Raw genomic sequence first — 23,548 nt, forward strand, 5'->3', positions numbered from 1 at the left:
TAGACCTAATACCATAAAAACCTAGAAGAAAATCTAGGTAGTACCATTCAGGACATAGGCATGGGCAAGGACTTCATGTCTAAAACACCAAAAGCAACGGCAGCAAAAGCCAAAATTGACAAATGGGATCTAATTAAACTAAAGAGCTTCTGCACAGCAAAAGAAACTACCATCAGAGTGAACAGGCAACCTACAGAATGGGAGAAAATTTTTGCAACCTACTCATCTGACAAAGGGCTAATATCCAGAATCTACAAAGAACTCAACAAATATACAAGAAAAAAAACAAACAACCCCATCAAAAAGTGGGGAAAGGATATGAACAGACATTTCTCAAAAGAAGACATCCATACAGCCAACAGACACATGAAAAAATGCTCATCATCACTCGCCATCAGAGAAATGCAAATCAAAACCACAATGAGATACCATCTCACACCAGTTAGAATGGCAATCATTAAGAAGTCAGGAAACAACAGGTGCTGGAGAGGATGTGGAGAAATAGGAACACTTTTACACTGTTGGTGGGATTGTAAACTAGTTCAACCATTATGGAAAACAGTATGGCGATTCCTCAAGGATCTAGAACTAGATGTACCATATGACCCAGCCATCCCACTACTGGGTATATACCCAAAGGATTATAAATTACTCTACTACAAAGACACATGCACACGTATGTTTATTGCGGCACTCTTCACAATAGCAAAGACTTGGAATCAACCCAAATGTCCATCTGTGACAGACTGGATTCAGAAAATGTGGCACATATACACCATGGAATACTATGCAGCCATCAAAAAGGATGAGTTTGTGTCCTTTGTAGGGACATGGATGCAGCTGGAAACCATCATTCTTAGCAAACTATCACAAGAAGAGAAAACCAAACACCGCATGTTGTCACTCATAGGTGGGAACTGAACAATGAGATCACTTGGACTCGGGAAGGGGAACATCACACACTGGGGCCTATCAGGGGGAGGGGGGAGGAGGGAGGGATTGCATTGGGGAGTTATACACGACATAAACGTTATGCACATGTACCCTAGAACTTAAAGTATAATAAAAAACAAACAAACAAACAAACAAACAAAACACAGTTTACTGAGCTCACAGTTCTGTGGGCTGTACACAAAGAACAGAGCCAGCATCTGTTACTGGTAAGGGCCTTCAGAAGCTTACAATCATGGCAGAAGGTGAAAGGGAGCTAGCCACAGGGCAAGAGTGGGGGCAAGAGCAGGGGAGCAAGAGAGAGAAAGAATAGGGCCTAGACTCTCTTTAAAACAACCAGATCTCACGTGAACTCATTACCACAGGAAGAGCAGCAAGATATTCTTGAGAGATCTGCCCCCATGACCTAAATGCCCCCCACCAAAGCCTACCTCCAACACTGGGGATCACATTTCAACATGAGATTCGGAGGGGACAGATAACCACATCACCAGTCCACCATGGGTTGGAGAAGGGGAGATGCCCATTTCAACCTCCCCAACTGCAGACAGGACATGGCACACTGGTCCAGCAGTCAATGGACCACAACATCAAAGGAGCTGGTGAGAGTCTACACTCATCCACAGGTATCCCCACGCCCAAGAGTGCCACACCAAGTAACAAATGAAAACCACATTGACAGGTAGAAAGGGATCAAGGAGGAGAGTAAAAGCTCTTTTAGTACCTTTAACTGCACGATTTTCCTTCTGCTTGAAAGAGGGACTTCACGTTTTTATTTTGTGCTGAGTCCCACAAATTAGTCAATCCTGTATGTCACCTAGCATGTGTCAAGCACCTAAAAAGTGCTCATGGATATCATATTAATAAATGTTCACACAAAGTCTGACGATTTCACACAATAAGACATTTACAAAATTATCTGACATCTATAATCTCATTTGAGCTCCTCGGTAGGTATGACATGGGTATTTGTTCATTTTATAAATGAGGGAACTGAAATTCAGAGGAGTCAGGAGGCCTGAAATCATGTCACTGATTAGTAGCAACACACAGCCTGGAACCAAGGCATTCTGACTTGCAGCCTGTGTTTCCGCCAGGTACCTGCCCACCAGTAACCTGTGGGGCAGCCGAGCAGCCCTCTCATCACTTCTCTGGAGGAAGGAGGAGCCAACAGCATTGAGCCATCCTGGAAACTTTGCCGGGTGCCATGGAGCTGTGTGTGTTTGCCCCGGCCACTGCAAGGAGGAGTCCCACCCTTGCCTTGCATGTATTTTCTTTCCCTAACCTCACAAAACCATAAAAACCAAAGACGACTCTTAAGCAGCCTGCCGTCCAGCTCTCTGAACACCCAACCCCAGGCTGTGGACAGCAGGGCTACAACACTTGTTTCTTTGCTCCTGTTGACTCAGGTCTGTTTACCTGGCGCTGTATTTCCAATTTCCTTGCCTCGGAACTTGTGCAGCCCTCAGATTTATGCTCTAGGCAGACTGGGAATTTATGGTGTATTCATCACCCATCCCACCCCAGGACACGGCACCTCTCCCTGCAGCTGTCAAAACCACCCACTCGTACCCAGTGAAGTGTCAGTTCACTGAGGAAAACTCCTCGGAAATAATGCCCAGTTCTAGCCAGAAGGTTTTGCCCAATTGCTCAAGCCCTGGTGATAAAAATGCCAAATATAATGTGGAGTGAAAAACAGAGGTCAGACTAGCCCAGAGGGCAGGGTGGGGCAAGAATCATAGACCGGGATTAGGGGACAGAGAAGGTTTGGCAGATTCCACGCTCCTGAATTTGCCCTGATGTGCCCTGGCCTGGGAGATTCTTGGAGTAGATGGAGTCACACTCTCTGGGAACCATGTTTAAAACTGATGTGCTCTTCAGATTGAACTAAATCGAGAAACTGGCTTTCCCAAGTCTCAGGAGAATGATCTTTTTACAACTTCAATTTTTATCTGGGGAATATTAAGTGAGAGATGAGTATGGAGTCAGTGGCTAGAACTGACTGAGGCCATCATCAGTATTGGTTCTTAAACTAGAAAACATAGCTACACATATTGAATGTAAGCCATTTGCCATCCTTGACCTTTGAATACATTATTTCCAATTGTCACAACAGCTCTGGATCACATTTATTTTAGGCACATTTTAAAGATGAGGAGATTGACATGTGAGAGGTTGCATAATTCACACAGTAAGTTACACTGCCAAATTCACACAGTAAGTTGCACTGCCGGTAGTTGGACACAGGTAACATCTCTCCACCAAGCAAGTTCAGTTCATGCTCTGCCTACTGAGCCTCTCATTGTTCTATCCCATGGGAAAGAGTAACAATGGCCACTGCTCCTGACATCATGAGGATTTATCCAGGCTACTCTGCAAGAAGACAGCCAGTCTCTTAAATGGCTGTTGGTTCTGGGCACTCATCCAGAGTGCCACAGATACCTCTTTATGCATGAAGGAAGTACACGGTAAGCCTCTTTATTACTAGAGGAGAGTGGATGCAGACGTTGCCAGTTTTCCATTCACCCATTTGTTCTGCTCCTTATTTCTTCTCTTTACTTTTAACCATTTTCCTACTTACATTAGCATCTTGTATGTTGCTTTATCTCTTCCAGTAACATACAACTTAAGGCTAAAGAGAAAATTGAAATCCTGTACTTCCGTAACAATGTCTGATAGCACTTGGCCAGTAAGAAATGACAATAAAGAAAACACCACTACTATCACCAGGAAGGAAATTGTATATATTTTAAAACCTCAGTTTTAAAGTTATCTGAATTTTATCAATCCCTGATCTTGCTTCTCTCATCAGCTCAATTTGGAGCCTTTTGATAAGCACATAGACAGTTGATAAGGTCAATCTCTATACAAGAAGGGATTAAAAAAAAAAAGCCCAATAATTTACATGGAAAATTAATATTGCTGGCTCTCATTAACTCTAGTATTCAGTACCATCATCTATAAAAGAAATCCAATTCAATAAGTATTAAGAGATTACCATGGGAAACACAGAATTGTAGACATAATGGGATTATATGTAAAAAATGGTTATTATTTACACAATAAATGGGATATTCCAGAGTATGAAAGGCCTACAGTTAGAGCGGATACCCACATAAGTAATGGTAACTCTGGTTTGACTGTGAGTGAGCAGCAGGAGAAACCCACAAGGTGTTAGACATCCAGGATTTAGAGTACTTGCCACCATCACCCTGATCACCAAGGTCATTAGGATGTGATTATAGTACATATGGAAGGGCTCTGTAAAGAACTATAAAATTAAGGGATTTTTAAATCACCATTTTTATTACCCAGCATAGCAACTAAGAGTGTGCCCTGTGTAATCAACCTGTCCAGGCTGGTTTCCCTACTTTGCAACTTACTCACTATAGAACCTCAGGTAAATTGCTTAAACCTGAAGCTTCAGTTTCTCAGCTATAAAAAGGGGATAATAGGATCATCCTCATATAGATGTGTGCTAATTTAATAAGTCAATATATGTAAAGGGATTTGCACATTAACCAGCATAAGACTGTAAAAGTATTATTGGTGTTAATATTATTAGTAATCCATGTTTACCAGCCTCATCAGCTCAGAGGCAATGCAAATATAAAGATTACCACCACTTGGCCCTTTGTAAGACTTTCTATAAAAGACTTAAAATCACTCTATCCAAGTGAATAATTTCTCCACCAATATTCTTTGAGTGGTTATTCTATTTATTGGATAGTCACATATTCATGCTATAATGGTGGGCTTTGCACCAAACAAGTTATACTACTCAATTGGAACATACAACCTAAAATATGCATCTATTATAGTCTTTTCAGAGTAGAGTAGAAAAAAATGCTTTGGAGAACAAAGTAAATTAGAGTTTTTTAATTCTGGCAATTCCACCAATATTAAAATTTGATGATTCAGGAACAAAATAAAATTATTTGGATAAATCAGCAGCTCGTTCTCTACTTTGCTAGTATCTTTAAAGTGACTTGGAGTACGCAGTATGTCAGACATTTGTCGTGGTCTTCAATTTCACCAGGTGGAATTTCAACATTGTTCAACTCTCCTCTCAATTAAGCAGGCCTGGCTCAAGTATTGCCTACTCTGCTTCTCCATGGGCAAGCATGACTTCTCACCATGTGTCACAGCTTGATGCCTGGCACTGCCACAGAACAGGCCCTTACTTGTTCAACTGGCTTAGAACAGTGACTAGCAGGCCAGGCTTGATCTTTAGAATGAAGCTCTTGGCAATATAAAGAACACAATTGTCATTTTAGAAAGATATCCTGCAGTGTGGAGAAAGATTTAAAGTGAGAAGGACTGAGTAAGGAGAGATCATGAGAAGGGATACATAGGAGATACGACCGGGACCCAGGGTAAAATTGTAGGAAACAAATTTGAAAGATTCATAACTGACAGATATTAATGAACCATAGACGTGGGTGGTGGGGGGAGAAGAGGTCATATATAATAATAGGGCTCTCTCTTGAAATAATTTGTAGGTAATGGGGTCGTCAAAAAAAGAACTAGAAATGTAAGAGGAGAGGCAGTCCAGTGAAGCGCAATCACAAAACCATTTTCTGGATATTGAGTTTGAAGTGTCTGTGTAACATTTGCATGAAAGGATTAGTAAATACTTTCACATGTAGATCAGAAAATTAGGGGAGAAAGCCAGGCTGGAAATATAGATTCTGGAGGTAGTGGTGGTTACCTGATACCATCATATGGGGTACTCAGAATGAGCACTGCCTAGAAAAGTCAAAGCCTATGCCTCGAAAGGCAACAAGTAAGGAGTGGATGAAGAAAGAAGAAGCGCATTTGAGAAGCAGCCTGTGGGTTAGAAGGAAAAACAGAAGACAGAACAGTGACTGAAGCCAAAGGAGAAGGAGTTAAAGTAGCTTCTTAAACACAAACTTCACTGTTGAAGTAGCTTGTGTTTAACAAGGTTATTTCTAGACGTAATTCCTTGGCTTAAATATGTTCTGCAAAGGGAGTTTGTTAGTATCCCTCTGCAGTCTGGGAACGATGATACACTGATCCCTATGTATATGCAAGCTTGGGTGAGTTCATCAGAATAACTAGAAGTTATCAAACCAAAGACAGAGTAGAACACTAGATACTCAATTTTCCATGTGAGAAGAGCCATTGAGAAGAGGTTTACGTTTGGGATACGAACTGAAGAGGCCCAGTTTGTAGAAAGCAAATCTAAGCTGTCAAGTGGCATCACTCAAATCTCCGATGCAAATGACTTATGTTGCTACTTTGCCCTGTGGAAGCATAGGTCCCCCCACTTCTTAGGTGTAGCTGTGTTTGGTGACTTCCTTCCAAAGAGTACAGTATAAAAGAGGGGTGAAAAGAATAACTTTACAGTGGAAAAAAATTTTGCAAATACTACCTCCACTAGGTAACCAGGGTTAATGGACTTATCAACCAAGATAAGTCATGGAAATACAGATTCCGGAGGTAGTGGAGGTTACCTGATATCATATGTGGTACTCAGAATGGACACTGTCTAGAAGGCTCAAAGCCCGTGCCTCCAAAGGCAACAAGTAAGGAGTGGATGAAGAAAGAAGAACAACAAGGGCATGTACCCTTGATAGGATGTGAGGAAAATGGCACTTCACCTCTGTGGTCTTTCTCCAAAAACCTATAATCCCCATCTAATCATGAGGAAATCATCAGACAAATCCAATTTAAAAAGTACACTACGATATGCCTAACCAGCACTCCTCAAAACTGTCAAGGTCTTCAAAAACAAGAAAAGTCTGAGAAACCATCACAGCAAGAGGAGCCTGAGGAGACACATGACAACTAGATGTAGTGTGGTATCCTGGATGGGACCTGGAACAGTAAAAGGGCATTAGGTAAAAGCTGAGAATATCTGAATGGAGTATGGGCTTTAGTTAATGACGTATCAATATCTGCTCATTAAAATTGTGACAAATTTATGCCATACTAATGAAGGATCTTAACAGTAGGGTAGAGAGGTTGGACATGAGGTAGCTGAAAGCTCTCTGTACTACCTTCACAACTTTTCTGCAAATCTAAACTATTCTAAAATTAAAAGCTTCTTTTTGAAAAATGGCATCACAGGAATGTAATCCTATCAGGAGAGCTGAGGGACTACAGGGAAAAGTCAGTCAAGTTGACCTTTGTGTACATCACAATTTTCCAAGGAGCCAACCCTGGTCAGGAAAGTTTTCACTAGGGAAAGAAAGACAAAAGTGGAGAGCCAGGTCTCACCTTCATTTTGGGAAGAAACAAAAAAGCCATACTGAGTAATGTGACATACAGCCAAGGTCAAGCCTAGTATTGAAATACGTTGTCAGTGGGCCTATGATGCCCAGTAACATTGAGAATGATAAGCAAATATTTTCCTCTAACATGTGAGTAAAATTTCTAAGAGGTTAAAGGCTTGTAGCAACTAAAAGTCTACCTCCAAATGGAGAGTATGATTGACTAAATCTTCGTTTGATTTTTAGGAGAAAACAGAATATGACCATTCTGTCATAGGGATCAAAATCAGCTCACTTACCTCCCATCCCTGTTTGTCTTTGCCCTTAGAATAGGGCTGTCAAAACATGGTGGCTTTCATTGCATTGTTAAAATCTGCATCATCTTTTTTCCCGAAACTGCCTCCAGTTGGCATTTGTCTGGCTCCCTGGGAAAGATAACTGGACACCTCATGCAAAAGTTAAGGAACAACCTCAGAAACAATTCTGCTAGGAGATGCTGAACCAGGGCTCCATCTTTTTTCTTTGCCTTTGTCCAATAATAGACTCAAAAAGAGGTTTATGTATTTCCAGATAGGACTATAAATACCCCAAGTTCATAGAATGTTAGGTCTGGTAGGAATCTAACAGATTACAAATATGATTCAACTCCACATACTACAGAAAGAAAATCGAAATCCAGAAAGTCACACAGCTAGATGTAATCAGGATGGAAAATAGAACCCTGTTTCCTGGTTTCCAGAAGACAAAGAGGTTGACTGTAAGAATAGATTTGTTCCTCGGAACCCTCGAGCTAATTACCAGGGAGCAATTTCACTATGTCAAGGTCACTGCAAAGAGTTTTTCTGATGATGGCCTACTGCAGATGTGTTACCTGCAACACCTACACACTCAAGACAGCAGTACAATGTGTGGATTAGGGAATCTACTTGTAAAACGAAATTCCAGTCCCTGACTTCTGGAGTCTCCCAATGACTCTGAGTGACATCCTAGCCACTTAGTCATCTCCCCCTGGCTCCTCAGTTCAGCAGAGCAATTCTTACCATTCATTCTTTGAGCACTGTGAAAAACTAAGGGGGATGAGGGGGTAGTTCAGAGAAAGGTGTGGGTCATTTAACCTGGCTGAAAGCCATAAGGTCTCAAATCCCCCCACTAACCCACTTACCAGTGTTATAGGTGGCATGTGACATAAATTAGTCACCAATTTCCATTAGTCACACCTCCTGCCCAGCCCCCACTTGACTCCAGTTGATCCACAAGTTGTTATCATCTCTGGGATTTCAAAATTTTTAACTATACCAAGAAGTCTTCCAAGGCAACAAGTATGCTTTCTAACTCCCCTTTGAAATAATCTCTAAATGCATGAATGACCTGGCCAAAACTTTGTTTTGCTGTCATACTTTCTTTTTCTGTAAATATACAAGCATGTGTCCTAATTAAGTTCTTATGTGGATTGTGTTAAGTCTGTGGGTTTTGGTGACTGCAAAAGTTCTCTGTGGTTTTATCCTTTTATTTCAGGAAATAGTTTTCTAAGCTATCCTCTCATGGTTTATATTCCTGTGTTCAGGAAGCTCGTGTTGTTTCCAGTGGCTGTTGCTCATTTTCCTCTCAGCTGGAAGAAGATGGATTGAGTGTCCACTCATAAGATGTGAAAAAGGGAGACATCCATTCCATGCAAAAACAACTATGAAAAAACAAAACACCATCAACGTGGTGTCCATTATCGAGTTCCCAACGGATTGTCTGTCATCGTCGATAGTTGAAGGCTATCAACTATGTCATCTGGAAACACATAAATATCATGGCTTTCAACTAGTGGCTATGCAGTCTCAAAAGATTAACCAAGGTTTGGGGACAGGTTTTATGTAAAAGCCTCTACATTTCAATCTATTTTTGCTTAATGCTAAATGTGTAAGTTTACATATACTGATTATCAATTTGGAGTTGCTAAATAAGTTATGTTCATCATCTTATTCACTTCACCCAGTCTCCTATGAAGGAGACATACCCAAGAAAGGACAGGGCAGTATTTCATGAAAGAATGAATTACTGAATATTTACCACTAGGCAAACTTAAGCTCTTCCAAACTTATTCCTTCATTTCTGCTTCTCCCTGACCTTGGCACCTCTTAATGCTTTTTAAAAGTTTGTCAATTGCCAAGGGGTAGAGAAAATCCATTTGTATCAAGTCTAAGCCTCTTAAGTCTCTGCTTATTCTTATCTTGGATTGACAATCGATAGAAGCTGTAGCTTTCACCAATTTTGTCTACACTGCTAGGGCTGTTATCAGCCTTGCTTCTTTTTTTTTTTTTTTTTTTTTTTTGAGACGGAGTCTTGCTCTGCCGCCCAGACTGGAGTGCAGTGGCCGGATCTCAGCTCACTGCAAGCTCCGCCTCCCGGGTTCACGCCATTCTCCTGCCTCAGCCTCCCGAGTAGCTGGGACTACAGGCGCCCGCCTCGTCGCCCGGCTAGTTTTTTTTGTATTTTTTAGTAGAGACGGGGTTTCACCGTATTAGCCAGGATGGTCTCGATCTCCTGACCTCGTGATCCGCCCGTCTCGGCCTCCCAAAGTGCTGGGATTACAGGCTTGAGCCACCGTGCCCGGCCAGCCTTGCTTCTTTCACGTCTTTATGTTTGGTGGCCGGGGTATATGGAATTTGGATGAGCTCATGGACATGCTGAGCCCTCAGACCATTAAAATGATAGTGCAAATAATAGTGTAGTGAGAGGGCAAGACACTAGAAGGGGGAACAAATCATTATTACAGGAATAATGGAAATAAAGGGTGTCAGCCATGTGCAGTAGCTCATGCCTGTAATCCTAGCACTTTAGGAGGCCAAGGCAGGTGAATTGCCTGAGGTCAGGAGTTTGAGACCAGCCTGGCCAATACGGTGAAACCCCGTCTCTACTAAAAATACAAAAATTAGCCAAGCATGGTGGCATGCACCTGTAATCCCAGCTACTCAGGAGGCTGAGGCAGGAGAATTGCTTGAACCCAGGAGGCAGAGGGTGCAGTGAGCCAAGATCATGCCACTGCACTCCAACCTGGGTGACAGAGCCAGACTGTCGCAAAAAAAAAAGGCAAAAAAAAAAAAAAAGAGAAAGAAAAAAAGAGTGTTTAATTCTGTTCAGGGCATGCAAGTCCCAGTGAGTGATGAAGGTCTTTCATAAAGAACCCTAATCATATCTCCATGAAGCTAATTTACTGGAAAGTGAATAGACAGGGAAATTTCTACTCAAATTAGAGTTGAGAAATGGAGAATCAAAAGTTTAGCTTATATATCTTCCTTTCTTTAGCTCCCAAAACACAACTCCTTGAGTAAGCTGAGATTTGGTAGCAGAAGTAAGAGCATTCTGCTCTCTGCCTTATTTCTCCTGGGTTACTAGTAGGATAACCAACCTTTGTGATTTGCCAGGACTGCCCTGGTTTTACCACTCAAAGTCCCACTTTCCAGAATCCCCATAGTCCTGTGCAAATCTAAAAAGTTGGTCAATGAGAGGAGGTTGACAATGAGAGGAGCATACGCACCCCCATCCCGTGTACCTAAAACAGGTTCTCGCTTGAGTTTGAAGTCATACATTGACACACTGTACCAGCTGGCCACCTCCTGTCCTCAGCCCGAGGTCTTCCAGCTGTGGGTTGTGTTACAGGAGCAGAGGCCTCTAGAAACGGGCCACCTGGTAGATAGATGCCCACCTTGGTGCCATGCGCAAGTTTATCCTCTTCCGCACCCACCTTGAGTCCGAACCCTGGATACACCGGAGCCGCAGAGCCAGAATCAAGTGTTCCTTCATCACTGCAAGCCAGAGATGGCTTCCCCATGGGGCACCACACTGGGGTCCAAGCCGCAGACTACACCAGTCGAGCTGTGTGGAGGAGTGAGCTGCTTGGATGGTTTTCCTCAGAACCGTGTGTTGGCCCATCAACTATTTTGCCTCAATTTTCTACTGGCACATTATCCTCCCTTTATCCATATTTTCAAGAAAATTATGCCGCGGAGGGCACAGTGTACTTCCACAGAGGTTAAGCAGAGGTTTTCTACCTCTGGAATTCACTTCCAGGAGAAGGTGGTAGCTTCTAGCACTCAGGGCCCAGCAAAAACGTGTGTGCACAGGGCCTAGAAACTTCTAGAGGGCTTCTGGGGGAGAGGAAGCAGAGAGTCCATGGCTGGTCAGAAACGGGAGAGGGGCTTCCCTGCGAGGGCAGGCTGTACTCAATACATGAATTCAACATTGTCTAGAGCTTCCTTGTTATTAAAGTCACAGAACCTTGTACTATGAACTGAACTGAGAAAATCAGAAATTATAACTCAATTGAACAATGCCTATCCTTCTCTTCAGGAGTTTTGTGTCTAACACTGGGGAGAATCAATGAATCCTCACAGAAAGAATTTGAAAGTGATGACAAGATGAGCAGTCACACGGATTCACTCTGAAGGTTGTAATGTCAAACAACACAGGACAAAAATAACGAATCGGACCCACCTCAGACACAGGCTGCCTGGCTCCTTGGGCTCCCGGGAAACTCAATCCAAAGTAGGAAATACTGTGGTTCTGTCTGAATATCCATGGCTCTGTCAGATCTTTCAGGTTGCAAGCTACTTTTCCCAAATTCACTTTTAAACATTTGTAACTAAGAAGAGGCTAGGATTCTCTGGTATCCTGCCCCGACCCAGAAAAGGTTTTCTGGAAGCAAAACCTGTTTGCCAGTCCTTCCTCACACAGGCAAATTGAAATAAGGCCATTTTACTTCACACACAACCCACAGACATGTGCCTCCCTCATTTGCTCCACACTGTGTGTGCACACGTCTGCCAGGCCCTATGTGGAGGTGGGAAGACTCAATTCCTGCTTTTCATGGTATTAGCCATCAAATCCTCTGACCCAAGGCTTCTCTGGTCCAAGACCATAAGACCTTACAACTTACCAGGCTAGAGGAAAAGTGAGGTTGACAAAAGGAGGTGCCCAAGGGACAGACAGTATGGTCAGCTCTGGACCCTCTCTAGCCCTCCATCCCACCAAGGGCTTCGAAGCTGCTGTAAAGCTCAGCCTTTTTTTTTTTTTTTTTTTTTTTTTTTAAGACAGAGTCTCACTCTGTCGCCCAGGCTGGAGTGCAGTGGCCGGATCTCAGCTCACTGCAAGCTCCGCCTCCCGGGTTCATGCCATTCTCCTGCCTCAGCCTCCCAAGTAGCTGGGACTACAGGCGCCGCCACCTCACCCAGCTAGTTTTTTTGTATTTTTAGTAGAGATGGGGTTTCACCATGTTAGCCAGGATGGTCTCCATCTCCTGACCCCGTGATCCGCCTGTCTCAGCCTCCCAAAGTGCTGCGATGGCAGGCATGAACCACCACAGCCGGCCAAGTTTAGCCTTCTTACTATTAACAATATGAGTATGCGGCATCCTGGTAGACCAAAGGCTCAGTTGTAATATATGTAAAGGCCCAGAATTCCATCCCTTGTCCTGTCCTTTGGTTCCCCAGGGAAGATTTTTCAATAGATATCGCAACCTAGTTTAACAAAGAAAATCTCAGCCACCACCTTCTGGCACAGATAAGCAGTTTGTATTTGGTAATGCTTATAATCACGATGCTGATAGTTGCTACCTCCATAACATTAACTAAAGGTGACATCTATATAATATGCATACCTTACCTGATCAACTGGGACTATAAACTGTGACGAAACTATCACCACCCACCCAAGGACCCCTAGAAATGAGTCCCCACTACACACCTCAGACTCCAGGCCTCCCTATCTGCAGGTAAGCTCCGTGATGCCCATGTGTCTGTGATCTGCCAGGGAGCTGTTGGGATGCCAGCCATCATGCCACATGTTCTCCTGTGATGGCTTGCTTCCATCAGAGTCTCATCTATCCTACTTTTTAAACAGTTCTACCAGAGGAGAGCCAGGTCTGCTTTTCCGTGGTCTTCCTAAGCACAGTGTCCCAGGAAGAGCATACTCGGAACAGGTGTTGACTATGCATTGAATCAATGAAAAGAATGAACAAAAGAATGAGTGATTGGTCAACCAAGCTTCCCCCTGGCATTTTAGTTACAGATGTATGAGGGCTGATCCAGGAAAACCCTAGCCAGCGGAGACTTCAGTAGGCCGTGTTTATCACAGAACGTGTGGCTTGGCAAATGTAGTTGATCAGAAAACGCCCAAACATGTGCTACTGAGACGTAGAGATGAAATTTTTGTTTTTTTAATAAAAATCAGCCTAGCCAGGGCATCTGGGGAGGCCCCAGCTTGTGAGATGAAGCCACAAAATAACTGCAAGAATAGCAGATGGGGTGGATTTAGTTCCACAAAAGCCCCAATCCATCCCACCAACCTCCTTACAGCACACACCATACCCAGTGCTGTTCCTTGTTTTCTGCCCCAGGCATTGGCCAGCTCAATGTGGGGACATGAAAAACAAACCGGCATTCTTGCTAAAGCCCTTGGACTTCCATCGCTTGTGGTTTCCACTCAGACTGTTCGTAAAGGATTGCCGGCTTCCATTGCCTTGGTTGTTTCAATATCTAGTGAGTCCAACAAAAAGAGAAACCTCAAACCCTCACCAGCTGAAACTGAGAAAGGAATTCCTGTGCCTGAGCCCATGGGCTTGGGGGACAGGAGCCTCTGCTGTAAACCTCATGCTTCCATTGCAGCCTGGGTGGCCACGGCAGGGGCCTTCGCTGCCTGCCTCTGCTTATTAGCCTGGAAAAAGGGAAGTGAGGTTTGCCATGCAGACCCTCTCCAAGGGAAGTGGTATGATTTAATGAACTCTTGGAAAAGTAATCGCTTCTCACACCTGCAAGTGGTCCTTCGGGGTCCTTCTTATGCCTCAGGACTCCCCACATTCCTTCTAATAGCAAATAAACTCCACTGGAGCCTCCCTTGTGTGGATCTTAGGGACTAAGGGACTTTCCATCAGAAAAAGAATTCCTCTTCTGCTTTTCTGATAGAACTAAGGATGAGACCTCTTTGCTGGATCATTGCTCTCCCCAGTACATGGAAAATAGAAGGTTTTTTCCAAAAGTACACTTCATTCATGTCAATCACGGATAACTTTTGCCAACACCATCACATGAGGTAGGAACGAGGAAGCATTTTAATCTGAGCTCCTGGCCATTGCTTCCCAACAAGTGCTTTGGTTCACGTTGATAAGCCTTGAAGTTCTAGAATCCTTTCTTTCCGCTTTGTCTGTGTTAGACATGGGGTGGCCAAAGAGCCAAAGGGTCTCTAGTTTTACAAATGTGCTCTGAGAGTTGGATTTTATGAAGGTTATTCTAGCCAAATCTAAGGCTAGAGAAGTCTGATTAAGTAAATGATGCAGAATCTTCTGTTTCATAGAGTTTTTAATAACATAAATATTCATGTGGGAAGTGAAAACAAATCAGGATAAAATCTGTACATACGGTATAACCTTAATGATACTTGTAAAAGAAAGGAAAGCATTAATACATTATGATGAGATTATAATTCATTCTCTTCTGTGCACTGTTTTGCATTTTTAAATTTTCCATAGGGAGCATGCATGACTTTATTTTAGAAATGTATTGTACAGGCCTGGCACGGTGGCTCACGCCTGTAACCCTAGCACTTTGGGAGGCCGAGACGGGTGGATCATGAGGTCAGAAGATCGACACCATCCTGGCTAACACGGTGAAACCCCATGTCTACTATAAAAATACAAAAAATTAGCTGGACATGGTGGCGGCGCCTGTAGTCCCAGCTACTCAGGCTGAAGCAGGAGAATGGCGTGAACCTGGGAGGCGGAGCTTGCAGTGAGCCAAGATCGCACCACTGCACTCCAGCCTGGGTGACAGAGCAAGACTCAGTCACCAGAAAAAAAAAAAAAAAAAAATTATATAATAGAAAAATACAAGCATTACTTTTTATCATTAATTTTTTAAGGGAGTATGACAACAAGGAGTTAAAGAATTTGTCTCCATTATACCTTGAGTAGTGAGTATTTAAACCATCTTTAAAAAATACAAGAAAAAAATCATAATAAATTCAGATTTTTTTTTTTAAGGAAAACATTCTTTTGCCACCTGAAACCCTCCGAAACTATTAACAGTTTGGGTTGTGACCTTTTTTCAGAAATTTACATGTGGTTACACAAATGACTTTTTGATTTTTAAAACTTTAATGGGATTATATCATATGTATTCTTGTGTAACTTTCTTTTCAACATCACTTAACATATCTCAGAAATTGAACTTGTCTCTCTATAGAAATGTGCCTCATTTACTTTTAACTGCCATATTATTGCATAGCATAGATGTGCCATTATGCATTTATATGTTCCCTTACCAGTGCAAGTCACTAAGACTTCCGAGTTTCTACCGCTGCATTCTTGAGCATACAAATTGTGTTCATGGATGTTCACTATATCACCATTAATGTCTTTTATAGTGAACCTTTTATAGCTTCATGTACATATGAAAGTATTTCTGAAGGTTTCAGAAATAAAAAGCCTTAAATATCACATACATTTTAATTTTAGACTGGCGCTACTGAATTGTCCTACCAGAAAGATTAACTCTCCAATTAATACCATAAGCACATTATCTTACAAAAAATTTCTTCCCAGATTTAAAATGAAGACTTTCTCCCAGTGTCCTCCTGATTAGTCTAATCTGGAGATCATCAAGATGACAAAACCAAAGCAAACTCAGAAACCATCATCAAATGCATTATCTGACATTATTACTCAACCATTACCATTGATGTCAAGTCTCTTGAAACAGAACTCGGACTAAGAAAACAGAGTGGTTCTAGGAATGATTACACTCTTCGGTGATTGTTAACTTTTGAAAACTTCGAGTACAACAATCAGCACTTCAGTGCTACCAATCTTTAATATTTCATATTTCTTCAATGATTCAGAGGATAATTTTTACAATTCCTGAAAGGAAAATCTAGCTGCTTGTATTTCCTTATTGTATGTATTTTGGGTAAACGGACAGAATCTATCCCCCCAATGATTAAAAGCAGCTGGGTGATGCTGCAGACAGGTCATCACTGTACCTAGAATAAAGCAGTCACAAGAAGGCTGGTAAATTCCCGCTAAGTGGGGAGCCATGCACTGGCTTCATCTTCCAGTGCCTCTCCATTAAGAAAGTGTAGCCTTTCTCTCTTATTCATGATCAAACTTCTTCAAAGTACCAGCAATGAACTTTGTGTACATTTCTTTACCTCCTGTTTACTTTTTAAATTGTTTAAAACTTATTTAACTGTGAGATAAACTTAATAAAATATCTAGCTACCTATCATCCAGAGTGAGCAAATTTTACTATTTTGTATCATTTGCTTCAGATAATTTTTAAAGAAATAAAACATTACTGTTGAATCCTTGAATTCCCAATCTATTCTTCTCCCTCTCTTCCCAGAAATAACTTCCACCCTGAGGCTGGTACGGTATCTTTCCTGTCCATGTTTTATACTTTCACAGCATATGTATATATTCACTTGCAGTAAGTAGCATCTTGCACATTTTTCAATTTACTTTAGTATCATGCTACAGATACTCTTCATCTTGACATTTTTTACTCAATTATTTCCTAGTAATTGCTTTTTCAAGATTAATAGAAGTCGAGTTGATTATTTCACATTAACTGTTTTACTATATTCGAGTATGATAATACAAATAATCATTGATCTATTGTTGATTCTTAATTGGCTTCCCTAATTTCTCTATTACCAATTTTGTAGGTTTGCTGTTGCCATTTTGAAACTTTGTAGATTTGCAAATTGCTATTTTGAATGGAATCTCTCTCTCTATATATATAGCAATTTGAATATGTATGTTAGATGTATGTACTATTATAGTTTATTGACAGCCATCAATGTGTAGGAATGATATTAACTTCTCTGTGCTTATACCTTAGAAGTTCCCTTGGATTTTGCATATACATGATTATGTCTTCAAACAATGAAATTGGTTCTTCCATAACCAATCTTTATACCTATTATTTTTCTCATTTTACTGCACTGTCTTGAACCTTTAGTCAAGTTTTTTTGTTTGAGACAGAAGCTCACTCTGCCGCCCAGGTTAGAGTGCACTGGCACAACTCAGCTCACTGCACTCACGGGTTTCAAGCGATTCTCCTGTCTCAGCCTCCCGAGTAGATGGGACTACCGGCACATACCACCACACCCGGCTAATTTTTGTATTTTTGGTAGAGACGGGGTTTCACCATGTTGACCAGGCTGGTCTCGAATTCCTAACCTCAGATAATCCACCCGCCTTGGCCTCCCAAAGTGCTGGGACTACAAGCGTGAGTCACTGCACCCGGCTAGTGAAGTTTTAAATACAGGCACTGGTAACAAGAAATTGTTACACTCCTAACTTTAAAGAGAATGTGTCTATCGTTCAGTCATTAAATATGATCTTTGCTGGAGGTTTTTGGTTACTGATTCAAATTTCTTAAAGGATATAAGTTAAGATATAGCTTGTCTATGCCTTGAGTCAAGATTAATGTTATATTTTACTATGACATTGTACATACTGTCTACATTTTCAAATTGACATAAAGGGCAATTTTATTTTTAATCTACAGGCTATCTATAGTATATTCATTTTTTCGTTTTATGTTGTTTTTCTCAATGTTTCCAGAAGGTTGTCTATTTTGTCATTCTTTTTAAGAACCTGCTTTGGTATACTTGTTTATCTTCTTTGCTGTTTCTTAGATTACTTTTCATCAATTTCTGCTCCTACCACTTCAGGGAGGTTACTCTTAGCTCTTTTCTCCTAACGTTTTTGAACGAAACAGTGAACTCATTATTTTTCAATTATTCTTCCTAGTATATGCATTTAAAGCTTTCAGTGTTCTTCAATGTACCACTTTAGCTGAATGCCACAAATATTGTTATAAATTGTGTAATTTTTTATAATTTGTTCTAAATATTTTATGATTTCCATTATGGCTTCCTCTATGACACATGAAACATTTGTGTGCTATTTAATTTTCAAATTTGAAAATCAGAGGAATATCATTGAGAAGGATATTGATTCTACAATATTTATCTTTTTTGTAGTCTAGTATGTGGTCAGTTTGGAAAAACAAAATTCCAACATATGCAGTATGGGTGCAGGATTCTCTTTGTTTCTGTTAGATCCTTCTGTGGCAGACATCTGTTCTTAAGAATGTAGTATCCCCTCTCCCCAGGTCCTTTCTGTCAGTCAGGGCTTTCTGACTATTTCTAGTCAATGTAATGTGAGTGGAAGGGTCATGTCCCTCCCAGGCTAAAGCAGTTGAAAAGCCATGCGTAAGTCTCCACTCCCTTTTGCCCTTCTGCCGTGAATGAAAAAGGCCACTTGTCCCAGATGATGGAGCAAAGGTAAGAAACCTCCATTAGCCTCTGTAGAGCCATAGCCCCAGACCCTTTTGGACAAAGTATGAGTGAGAAATAAAATCATGACTATTAAGTCATTGACATTTTAGAGTTAAGATGTGTCTGCACCATCACCTCTCCTAACTCATAAATATGGCTTATTAACTATGTTATTCAAGTTTTCCTTTTTCTTACCAATTTACCACTTCATATACTATTTTCAGAGAAAGGTATCTTAGAATTATTATACAGTCATGCATTGCTTAACAACAGGGTTATGCTCTGAGAAACGTGTCATTTGGCAATTTTGCCATTGTGTGAACATCACAGAGTAGACTTATACAATCCTAGATGGTGCTGTCTAGTACACACCTAGGCTATATGGTACAACCTATAGATCCTAGGCTACAAAACTGTATAGCACATTATTCTATAGAATGCTGTAGGCAATAGTAACAGTAAGTATTTGTGTATCTAAACATAGAAAAGGTACCATAAAAATATGGTATAAAAGATTAAAATGTACTCTTGTGTAGAGCACTTACCATTAATGAAGCTTATAGGACTGGAAGGTGCTCTGGGCCAGTGAGTGAGTGGTGAGTGAATGTGAGGGCCTAGGACATTACTGTCTGCCAATGTAGACTTTATCAACACTCTACACTTTAATAATAAATTAGCTTTAGCTTACTGTAACTTTGACTTTATAAACTTCTAAATTTTTTAACTTGACTCTTATAACCTTTACCTTAAAACAAACACACTGTATATTTTCTTTACGTCCTTTTAAGTTTTCTTTAATTTTTTTTTAACTTTTTAAACTTTTTGTTAAAAACTAAAACACAAACAATTACATATATTAGCCTAGGTCTACATAGGGTCAGAATCATCAGTATAATTGTCTTCTACTTCCATGTCTTGTTCCCCTGAAGACCTTTCAGAAGAAGGCATAGAGCTGTCGTCTGTGATAAAAATGCCTTCTGAGGATGTTTTATAGTTAACTCTTTTATATAAGTAAAAGGAATATACTCTAAAATAATGATAGAAGGTATAGTAAATACATAAAGTCATTTATTATCATTATCAAGTACTACGTACTATACATAATTTTGTGTCCTAGACTTTTATGACTGTCAGTGCAATAGTTTTGTTTATACCAGCATCACCACAAAGACATGAGTAATGTGTTGTGCTGCAACATTATGACAACTACAACGTCACTAGGTAAAAGACGTTTATCAGCTTTAATCTTATAGGACCACCATGGTGGTATAGGACCACCACATGACAGTCAGTCATTGACAGAAACATTGTTATGTAGCACATGATTGTATTTATCAATTTCTCTCTGTACCGTAATTTTTGTCATTCTAGGAGTAACGTATGTTTGATGCATATAAGATGCAATATAAAATCTTCCTAATAAATTTTTTGTATCTTTATACAATGATACTGTATCACTAGTAATTTTTATCTTAAATATATTCTATAACATTAATATGATGCTGATTAATATGGTTACCTGCATTTTAATTTTTATGCAACATCTTTTTTCATTATAAACATATACACATATGTACATGCAGATTCACATATATTGATACAGTTGGAATATATTTTCACCGACTCTGAAAATCTGTATTTTAATAGATGTCTTCAAGCTGTTTATACTGGTAAGAACTGATATTTTTGTTTCTTGTTTAGTTTTTCTTTCATTGTATTTTATGTTTGTATTACCATAGTTTCTTTTAACTTCTTTATACTCTTTTCCCAACTTACATCAGACTAATCAAGTTTTGTCTTTTCATCTTGATTACTTTTGAGAATTGCAGACATACACATACACACACTCTCATTCTCTTTCTCCTGCTCAGTACTCTATGTGATTCTACTATCTGAAGATTAAGCCTTTCATAAATTTATAAAAATTCTTAGATATCTCTGATAGTCTTACCAACTACATTGAGAAATTGAGGCACTAAAGGCTCTAGACAAAAATCGAAGAATTAAACATACAGTTTCCTTGTACTCAGCTTTCAAACAGTTGCCCAATGCTTCCAATTTTGCCCTTAAAGATTTCTAATTCTATTCCCTGCAGTCCATCCTCTCAATCACTGTCTTTGTTTAGACCCTCAGCGTCTCTTACCTGGAATGTAGGATTCTCTTAGCAGGCCTTCCTGTCTCAAGGTGCCCCAGTCAACACATTGAGCCATAAAAGATAATGATAAATTGCTGTATTAAGCCAGTGAGTTTTAGGGTGGCACTATGGTCTGAATGTTTGTGTCCCCTCCAAAATTCTTACATTGAAACCTAATCTCCAAAGTGATGGTATTAAAAAGATGAGGGCTTTGGGAGATAATTGGGTCATGAGGGAGACCCCTCATGAATAATACTGGTATCCTTATCAAGATGCCCAAGGGAGCTTGTTTGCCCCTTCTGCCATGTGAGGACACAGAAAGAAGGTGTCATGTATGAGAAACAGGTCCTCACCTCACCAAATCAGATTGGCTGGCACCTTGATCTTGGCTTTCCCAGCCTCCACAACTATTAGCAATAAACTTCAGTTATTTATAAATTACCCAGTTTAAGATACTGTTATAGCAGCCAAATGGACTAAGGTAGTTTCTTATGCAGGAGTTGATAACCAAAATACTATCGTATAATGAATACTCAATGATTAGTTGTACAACTAAAAAGGAAACTGACACTTCATAAGTTTCTGTGGGGGTAGCTTATATTCGAGTTTCCTGTAATTTAGAAATACAGTGTACCTCTAGGAAAAGTAATTCATTCACAAAGTCCATCTGTTGTAGATTGAATGTTTATGTCCCCTCAAAATTCATATGTTGAAACTTAATCACCAATGTGACAATATTTGGAAGTGGGGCAATTAGAACATGATTAGATCATACAGATAGAACCCTCACAAGTGGGATTAATGCCCTTATAAAGACCCCAGAGAGCTCCCTCGCTCCATCTACCACATGAAGACACAGTGAGAAGATGGCTATCAATGACCAGGAAGTGGGTCCTCACCAGACACCAAATCTGCCAGTGCCCTGATCTTGGACTTCCCAGCCTCCAGAACCCTGAGAAATAAATTTATGTTGTGTATAAGCCACCCAGCCTTCATTATAGCAGCCTGAATGGACTAAGATACCATTTGAATAAAATACCCAGCTAAGCATGTTTGCTAGATAAATGAACAATTTATTTTTCAATTACTTCCTACCTGCATCATACTCCTTGAGGATGTTATTCTAGAAACCACATAAAAATCACATATATATGTTTTCCAAGTTGGAGAATTAGATGGATTTGACCCACCAAAGAGATTTGAACAGAATGACGTTGTAAAGTCGAGGCCAGTTTTTATTTATCTTCACTCTTTGGGGGTCAACCTAAAGCAGAAATGATGTTTCATGTTGGAGTTCTGATCAGCCAGATATCTCAGGCCAAGTGTCTGATGAGAAGACCACAGAAGGGGAATGTCAGATTGGAAGTAAAATCAGATATTCTTAAATTACTCTTTATTCAGCTTCTCACTTTCCTAAGAATTGGGGAAATGCTCGGTATTACCTTTAGTAAGAATGACCTTGCCCACCCAAAAAAGGCAAATGGTTTAGAGAGAGGAGTCTTTTATCCACTTACGCCACATCAGTAAAACACGTGATTTTCACTGAGCCTTGAACAAAAGTGAGGTGGTATGAATGTGATGTTCCCCACATAACTGAAACAAAGGCTGGCCTGGATTTGGGGGTTGGGTGTGCTGAATATATTTTATTTTCTCCCTCAGATCCACTTTCCACCCTACCTGGAATGCACAGACTGACACATATGAGCACAATCAGGGGGTTCCTTTGATATCTGACTTCCCATTGTGTTCAGACAATGGAAGCCTCTAACGGGAGGTCAGAAGGCAGGAGGACAGCAGAATCAGGGTATTGTTGCTCTAGCTCTATTCCTGTTGGTTGCCACCATTTGGCTGCCTTTCTCCACTGAAAAGCACAGCTCCCGTTGGGCAACCCTATCCATATACTTTTTGTTGTGTGTAGGCTTTAGAAACCAGTCCTTCCCTTGTCCCTTTAGACCTAGGGACTTCCCTCTTCCCTTTGATCCAGTTAGCCTCCTTACGGAGTACAGATTCCTGAGGACTGAGAATAATCTTATTCTTTTTCTTCCTATTTAGGTCCCTATTAGGTAGGGACCTACCTCCATCCCTTGTTACTGCCCACTAAATCTTGCCTATATTGTCATTAAACTCTTCAAATAACCCATTCTGAGTGTGCTGGACTCTGCTACAGGTGGTTTATGCTGCAGTGCCATTCTGTCCCTACCACCCACATCCCCATGCCAGATATATTTTCTAAATGTGTGGTGAGAAGGGACAGGAAGGGGAGATAGGCGTCATTTCCTACCAGTTTCAGGCATGAGTCTTACAGTATGTCCTTCTTGGAGATTACATGGGCAGCTTACCCTGGGGCAGCCAGACCGCCCATCTTAGATAACAGACCCCAGGGTTTAGGCCTTCTGCCCATGTGGACTCTACAGATGTTACCATTTCTCTCCCCTGATGTTTGAGGACTGAATGAAGACTAGGCCCATCTCAATAAGGCAAACAAAAAACAAGGTCACTAATTCTGAAGAAGCAGAGTGAAAAGACAGACCTGAAACACAGAATTAAGGGAACTCAAGAAAAGCAGCACTTCAGAATAGGTAGAGGGGACGTGGGCTGGAAAAGTTCTGCAGCAATTTTTTTAAAACTGTTTCTAGGTTTATGTGGACACAGTGTGTTTAACGGGATCAAAGAGGCTGGATGATGTTTTCTCAGTATTTTCCCATTTCTTCCCTCTTACTAATCCAAGTGTCATCTCTCAAACCTGCCCTTAAGCAGTGGTTTTCATGCTGAACTGCAGGGTGCTCTGGGTTCCACAGAAGCACAGGGCCTCTTTGTGGGTGAGGGGAAGGCTGAGCAGGTGGGGCTGTCCACTCAAGTTAGCTCTCTATTCATTTTCCAAGTTGGGTTCTACATTGCAATT

The 23,548-nt window shown here is 40.8% G+C and overlaps 1 long non-coding RNA gene across 4 annotated transcripts in view; it reads left to right on the forward strand.

Annotated features, from left to right (window-relative positions):
• Positions 1 to 23,548, forward strand: part of LOC117070890 — a 749,288-nt gene that overhangs the window by 677,883 nt on the left and 47,857 nt on the right. The window lies entirely within an intron of this gene.

This window comes from Trachypithecus francoisi, unplaced genomic scaffold (genome assembly GCF_009764315.1).
Source record: "Trachypithecus francoisi isolate TF-2019V2 unplaced genomic scaffold, Tfra_2.0 Lachesis_group3, whole genome shotgun sequence".
NCBI classification, from domain to species: domain Eukaryota; kingdom Metazoa; phylum Chordata; class Mammalia; order Primates; family Cercopithecidae; genus Trachypithecus; species Trachypithecus francoisi.